The sequence below is a fragment of the Rhinopithecus bieti genome, unplaced genomic scaffold, assembly GCF_001698545.2.
Source record: "Rhinopithecus bieti isolate Rb0 unplaced genomic scaffold, ASM169854v2 scaffold_20175, whole genome shotgun sequence".
NCBI classification, from domain to species: Eukaryota; Metazoa; Chordata; class Mammalia; order Primates; family Cercopithecidae; genus Rhinopithecus; species Rhinopithecus bieti.
The window spans coordinates 475,914-483,576 of NW_016809984.1; the positions used below are offsets into that span (position 1 = coordinate 475,914).

Consider the following 7,663-nt stretch of genomic DNA (forward strand, 5'->3'; position numbering starts at 1 on the left):
AAAAAAAAAAAAAAAAAAAAAAAAAAAAAAAATCAACAGAAAACACTACTATAATTTTGTGAAGGCTTTTACATATTCATCATTTCACTTTATTTTCATATCACTCCTATGATCTACTTAACACATGTGGCCTACCAGAAGTTCAGTGCACACCACAAGGAGGGGGAGGAGGATCAAGAGATGCCAGTGAACGGCAAGCATTCAACTGAGTTCTCATGTATAATGAAACTTACTTGCGATATGTGACTTACTGTTAGTATGAGAAGGCATGTGCAGGAAGAATATCAGTGGAATAGAATCGATGTTAGAGGCAATCTTGTAGAAACTAAAGGAAGATAAACATTTTCTGTGGCTCTAGAATAGGAATAGAAAGACTACTCTGAATCATAATCTCTTCCCTATTTGATGTGCTCTGACACTATTCCCATGGAAGTACGTATTAATGTGTGTAAAACAAAAAATGTTTTGAGTTGTTTATGAGTAACTATCAATAGCACTTTATCTTTTTACAGTAAAAAAAAGTTATGAAAGCAATAACTACTTGCTAGTCACAGAAAGGATGGGAAATTTTCATGATGGGAATTAAGCCACCTTCATAAAACATTACCAGAAATTAGGCTAACAAGAGCTCTATAAAAATAATCAGCCAGGCACGGTGGCTCACACCTGTAATCCCAGCACTTTGGGAGGCCGAGGCGGACAAACCACGAGGTCAGGAGATCGAGACCATCCTGGCTAACACGGTGAAATCCCGTCTCTACCAAAAATACAAAAAATTAGCCAGACATAGTAGCATGCGCCTGTAGTGCCAACTACTCAGGAGGCTGAGGCAGGAGAATCGCTTGAACCCAGGGTGGAGCGGAGGTTGCAGTGAGCTGAGATCACGCCACTGCACTCCAGCATGGACGACAGAGCGAGACTCTATCTCAAAAGAAAAAAAAAAAAATACCTACTTAAGATTTAATTAAAATTTTACAGCTGACACTAATAATCCTCTTTAATATTAAAAGCACATCTATAAGCCCAAACAGAAACTTATTTTGCAAAATAAATGGTACAAGGTACAAAATACAGTTTAAAAATATCAAGTCAACTGAGAAACAACCCCAAGCAGTACGTTAAACTGTTTAAAATACTCCAAAGTAAGTGACTAATTCAATGTATCCTAACATTTTATTTTAATTAAGCAGTTCTAAAACCATAAAGTGAAAATTTTCTGGTGTTATTAACTTAAAGGTTATATATTTAGTGCAAGAAAATATGTAAAACAAAAGTATTCCCCAATGTAAACATAATTAAAGGTTTTTTTGTTTTTTGTTTTTGAGACGGAGTTTCGCTTGCTCTTGCTGCCCAGGGTGGAGTGTAATGGTGCAATCTCGGCTCACTGTAACCTCTACCTCCCAGGTTCAAGCGATTCTCCTGCCTCAGCCTCCCACGCAGCTGGGATTACAGACATGCGCCACCATGCCCAGCTAATTTTTTGCATTTTTAGTAGAGATGGGGGTTTCTCCATGTTGGTCAGGTTGGTCTTGAACTCCCGACCTCAGGTGATCCGCCCGTACTGGCCTCCCAAAGTGTGGGATTACAGGCGTGAGCCACCGTGCCCGGCCTACTTAAAGTATCTTTTAAAGATATCTGTACTTTTTTACTTTTTAAAAACACATTAATTTTGGAACAATAGTTAAAAATAGTCTGCCAAGACATTGTATTACTCTCCCTGGAAGTGCAGTTTCAAAATCGGCAAGGTGAGGCTGGGTGCGGTGACTCATGCCTGTAATCCCAGCCCTTTGGGAAGCTGGGCCAGAAGGATCGCTTGAGCCCAGGAGTTCAAGCCCAGCCTGAGCAACACAGCATCTCTTCCAAAAAAAAAAAAAACCCAAGGATTTTTTTAAAAAACTCGGGCCGGGCGCGGTGGCTCAAGCCTGTAATCCCAGCACTTTGGGAGGCCCAGACGGGCGGATCACGAGGTCAGGAGATCGAGACCATCCTGGCTAACACGGTGAAACCCCGTCTCTACTAAAAAATACAAAAAAACTAGCCGGGCTAGGTGTCGGGTGCCTGTAGTCCCAGCTACTTGGGAGGCTGAGGCAGGAGAATGGCGTAAACCTGGGAGGCAGAGCTTGCAGTGAGCTGAGATCCGGCCACTGCACTCCAGCCTGGGCGACAGAGCGAGACTCTGTATCAAAAAAAAAAAAAAAAAAATTAACTGCAGGGTGACCCAACCAAACTGGAATTGAAAGAGATCAAATGAAATAATGAAATCCACAGGCAGACAGCCCGGGCGGTGCCTNAAAAGGTCTGGGCATAACAGAATGATACTCCTTGTCACATGATCAAAAGCTTGGTCAGTTTCTACCTTCCCAATTGTCACCTGACCCTCTAGTGGTCAGGTATTCCACACTTCTTCTCTAGAAACATGTGTTTCCTGATACTTTGTTTTTCAATTATTAAATGAAAATCATGATGAGAAACATCATTTTACACTGTAGGGACATTCCCTGGGCTAACCAGTAAACAACTATCATCAGTGCAATTTAAAACAAAGTAAAGGGGCCCTATGGGCCCCACTGAAAAAGGTAGAAATATGACCAACTACTCCATATGCCTTTCCTTAGCAGAAACATAAAGATTTAATGATGCCTCCAAGATTAATAAAGATACTAATTCTGAAACATCACAGAACATGACATAGGTTTCAAATGAAAGAACTCTTCTAAATAAGATGGAGAATAACACATTGTAAACTAGTATCTTTCACGGCTTAATTGACACTTCCGGTGACTTTTTTTGGTGAATAAACATCTTAACATATTCACTTTCCCCTATAAACATTTTGATTACATCTCATAATTTTGCAACATGGTAAAAAGGACGTGATTGACTTTTCTGTGCAACCTACTAGAATATCTCCTTTATTTCTTATAAGGAAATTAATTTTGGTTGCAACTTTTACCTGCCACTTTTCATGAACCTCACCATCACATAATTCAAGATAAAAATATATTAACTATATACTGAAGTCTTAAGTATTTTGGGATAGAAGACACCTTTGAAAATCTGATTAAAATCATGGGTCTTCTCCTTCCAAAAGTATGATAATGCAAGAAATTAAAAGTCAAAGTTCTAAAATCTTCTCAACTGGACCTACCTAATTTTAAATTTAACTATAAAGCTATGGTAATTAAGGTAGTAGGGTATTAGCCTAAGAAAAGACATACAGATCAATAAAACAGTAGAATCCAAAACTCACAAGCATAAGCAATTGATTTCAATAAAAGTGCCAAGATAATCCAAAAGAAAAAGGTTAGTCTTTCTGATAAACGTGAAACAATTGGACATCCATATGTAAAATAATGAATGAACCTTAACCACTGCTTCACAACTGCTGGAGTGCAATGGCGCAATCTCGGCTCACTACAACCTCCCTCTCATGGGTTCAAGTGATTCTCCTGCCTCAGCCTCCCGAGTAGCTGGGATTGCAGGTGTCCACCACCATGCTCGGCTAATTTTTATATTTTTAGTAGAGAGGGAGTTTCACCATGTTGGCCAGGCCAGTCTTGAACTCCTGACCCCAGGTGATCTGCCCTCCTCGGCCTCCCAAAGTGCTGAGATTACAGGCTTGAGCCACTGTGCCCCAAACCACTGATGTGACTTTTATATGACTCCATGTATATGACTTGTATTTGCCAGGGGCTGAGGGTAGAAGATGAAATTGAGTGCAAAGAGGAACTAGGAGCTGGGCTTGGTGCATGTCTGTAGTCCTAGCTACTTGGGAGGCTGAGTATGGAAGATTGCTTGAGCCCAGAGTTCAAGTCCAGCCTGGGCAATACAATGAAACTCCACCACTCTCTCTCAAATAAAAAAATTTTGTGTAGCAATTATGAACTTTCTGTAGACCTCTTACCTACACTTTACTTTCAGAACTTCAAATATAATATATGTAGTCTCCCTTAGACCAGGAGTCAGAACAGTTCAGCTCATGAACTGGCCCACTATCTGCTTTTGTATAGCTCACAAGCTGAGAAAAATTTCTACATGTTTAAGTGGTTGAAAAAAAATCAAAAGAAGATTTTCATGACACATGAAAATGATATAAAATTAAAATTTCAGTGTCCTGAAAATGACTACTGGAACCCAGTCAAACTCATTTGTTTAAATATTGTCTATTAGCTACTTCTGAGCTACAACAGCATTGTTGAGGAATTGTGAGAGGGACTGTATGTCCCACAATGCCTAAAATATTTGCCATCTGACCCTTAAGATTGCTGACCTCTGCCTTAGATACAAGTTGTTGAAATTTTCTACACAGATGATACCTGGGAAGATTTATGCCAGTACAAACCTCTCTTCCATACATAGTAGCTCTAAAATTTTTACAGCCATAAAACCCTTTTTTCAAGGAAACGAACATGTAAAGCAGATAAATGAAGAACTTCAATAGTTATGGTATAGAGCAGCACTCCCCAACCTTTTTGGGACCAGTGACCAGTTTCATGAGACAATTTTCCATGGATGGGGCACAGGGGTTTCAGGATGAAATTGTTCTACCTCAGATCATCAGGCATTAGATTCTCATAAGGAGCACACAACCTAGATCCCTCACATGCACAGTTTGATAGGGTTCACGCTCCTGCCGCTGATCTGACAGGAGGTGTAATGCTCACTTGCCTGCCACTTACCTCCTGCTGTGCAGTCAGGTTCCTAACAGGTCACGGACTGGTAGGTACAAGGCTGTGGCCCAGGGGTTGGGGACCCCTGGTATAGAGGCACTAAACAGAGCCCTGGGGTAACCTCTGAAGAAGGTCCTTGAAACCCCAAAACAGTGTTTTTTAAACTGCCTGTTGCAGCCAATTTGGTTGTCAATTTAATAAGCTGATTTTATGACTGACACAAAAAAAGAAGAGAACATTATAGAAAATCAGACCACCTCATATCTAGTAAGGCTTTATTCACTAATTCTTTCACCAAATATTTTAGTACCTATGTGCCAGGTACTATTATAGATGAAGATGTAAAAAGTACAAAACAGACAAAAACAGTTTCACATATGTATTGGTGCAATTTAAAATTTTTATTCTCGCTGGGCGCAGCGGCTCACGCCTGTAATCCCAGCACTTTGGGAGGCCGAGGCAGGCGGATCACGAGGTCAGGAGATCAAGACCATCCTGGCTAACACGGTGAAACCCCGCCACTACCAAAAATACAAAAAATTAGCCGGGCATGGTGGCAGGCGCCTGTAGTCCAAGCTAGGCAGGAGAATGGCATGAACCCGGGAGGCAGAGCTTGCAGTGAGCTGAGATAGCGCCACTGCACTGCAGCCTGGGTGACAGAGCGAGACTCCGTCTCAAAAAAAAAAAAAAAAAAATTCTTTACAGCGATAAAATGCTTTTGAAAATTTCTCATAGAGCTCTGGTGTAATTTGAAAACCACCGTCCCATAGTACATTTGTCCCAGAAGGGCTGTCAGAAACTGCAGCTACATTACAAGAATGAACACGATGTTTTATTTGATGTTACAGAGCTTCCAGAAGATATAAAGTTAACTGAGTTCACAGCAATTTTTATATTCTGTATCAATTTTTATATTCTATATCACCAGGGCCCAGAAAAAGTAGTACTGGGCATCAAATTTCCTCTATATGTATAGTTTTGATATGGGAAGGAATAAGAATAATAGTTTTTTTGTTTTTTGTTTTTTGTTTTTTTTTAAGCCCAAGAGAAAACATGGACACAAAAGTAATCTCAAAAGGTAGAGGGGAAAAAAAACAATTGCTTAATGTTCGGGTGGAGACTGTATTAAAGAGTTTCTTCTGATTACCATGCTAATTAATTATGTTAGTGATTTAGGTCGGAAAAAATGAAATTGAAAAATAAAAACACGGCAATAAAACAAAAAATTTAAGAAAGAAATGGGACAAATGAGGCTATATTTTCTTCTAATACTAACATGAAGTTATCTATAACCCTATGATTTTAAAAAGCACTACTTAACACCTTAAAAACAGAAAAGCTCCCAAATAGGCCCACCTATTTTGAATTCGGAAGTTCTACAACCAAGCTTTTGTTGTTGTTGTTGTTGTTGAGGCAGGGTCTTACTCTGTTGCCAGGCTAGAGTGCAGTGGCACGATCATGGCTCACTGCAGCCTTGAACTTCGGGGCTCAAGTGATCCTCCCATCTCAGCTTCCCAAGTAGCTGGAACTACAGGTGTGAGCCACCACACTCAGCCCTACTGCCACATCTGACTTTACAGAATAATCAATGTACATTAAAATAGACAAAAAGAATGAGTAAAGGACTTAAAACAATTTAACTTCTGATGAAGAGAAAATCTAGTAAGAGCTACTGACAAAAAAAGGCTTATCTTAAGGACAATATGAGGCAGAAATGTAAAGATTAGATGTTTTTTACTTTTTGTACTTATATCACAAAACAAGGGGAGTATGACACAGAATGTTCACTAGGTATTCAGCTAAACTAACAATATCAAAGTGTCAAAGAAACAAAACACACTTCTGCAGTTCTGAAAGAGAAAACAATTTCATAATTGGGAGAAAAAGGGAAAAGGAAGAACACAAAAGTAGTAATCGCATTCTCTGACAAGGTGGGCATCAGGTCTTAGAAAATGCCAAAAAACAAAGGAACCTATTCCCTCCCTCTCTTCCCCATCACTCATGGAACATAGGTTTCCAGGTGCTATATCCAGATCCACCTTCTATTCATTATAATCAAGAAAGTAAGGGATAGAAAAACAAGAAAAGTGAGACTGTTCCAGCCTGTTAACCTAATGTAATTTTTCTGGCCTATTATCCAAATACATGTACAATTAAATCAAGTTTGCACTCACTCACATTTACTACATTCAAGGATTCAAGCACCCAGTCCAACATTCCTTTCTTAGCTGTTTACTGACAATTGATTCCTTTAACGGCCAACATACAAAATGACTGGCAGATAATATTCTAAACAGAAAAAGGAGTGGATGCCTAAAGAAGGCAGTTCAGTAAATAATGAGAGAGAAAAGAATATAGAAAGGGAACACTAGAAATACGAAAGACAAACAACTATTTTATGATTTTTGCCAAAAGGGCACCTGTGAATGTATCTGGATAAGTATTAACAGCAATAGCCAAAACTGCACAACACCTACATTAATGAGAATATCACTTTTCAGGGTTATGATGCAATCCAACCTGGTGTGGTTCACAAGGATGTATTTTTAATGCAGTGGACCTCATTATAAAGGAGATTCCATCCCAGAATATTCCCTAGTCAATACATTATGATAATTAAACAGTTTAAGATTGATGATCACAGATCTTGAAAATAGAACGTAATAAAATTATAACTGTAATGCAATTGTAAGAAGCTCCCTTCTGGCCGGGCGCGGTGGCTCAAGCCTGTAATCCCAGCACTTTGGGAGGCCGAGATGGGCGGATCACGAGGTCAGGAGATCGAGACCACCCTGGCGAACACGGTGAAACCCCGTCTCTACTAAAAATACAAAAAACTAGCCGGGTGAGGTGGCGGGCGCCTGTAGTCCCAGCTACTCGGGAGGCTGAGGCAGGAGAATGGCGTGAACCCGGGAGGCGGAGCTTGCAGTGAGCTGAGATCCGGCCACTGCACTCCAGCCTGGGCGACAGAGCAAGACTCCGTCTCAAAAAAA

At 40.0% G+C, this 7,663-nt stretch overlaps 1 protein-coding gene across 6 annotated transcripts in view; it reads right to left on the reverse strand.

Annotated features, from left to right (window-relative positions):
- Window positions 1-7,663, reverse strand: part of BRAF (B-Raf proto-oncogene, serine/threonine kinase) — a 209,067-nt gene that overhangs the window by 194,443 nt on the left and 6,961 nt on the right. The gene's annotated exons all lie outside the window — the stretch shown is intronic.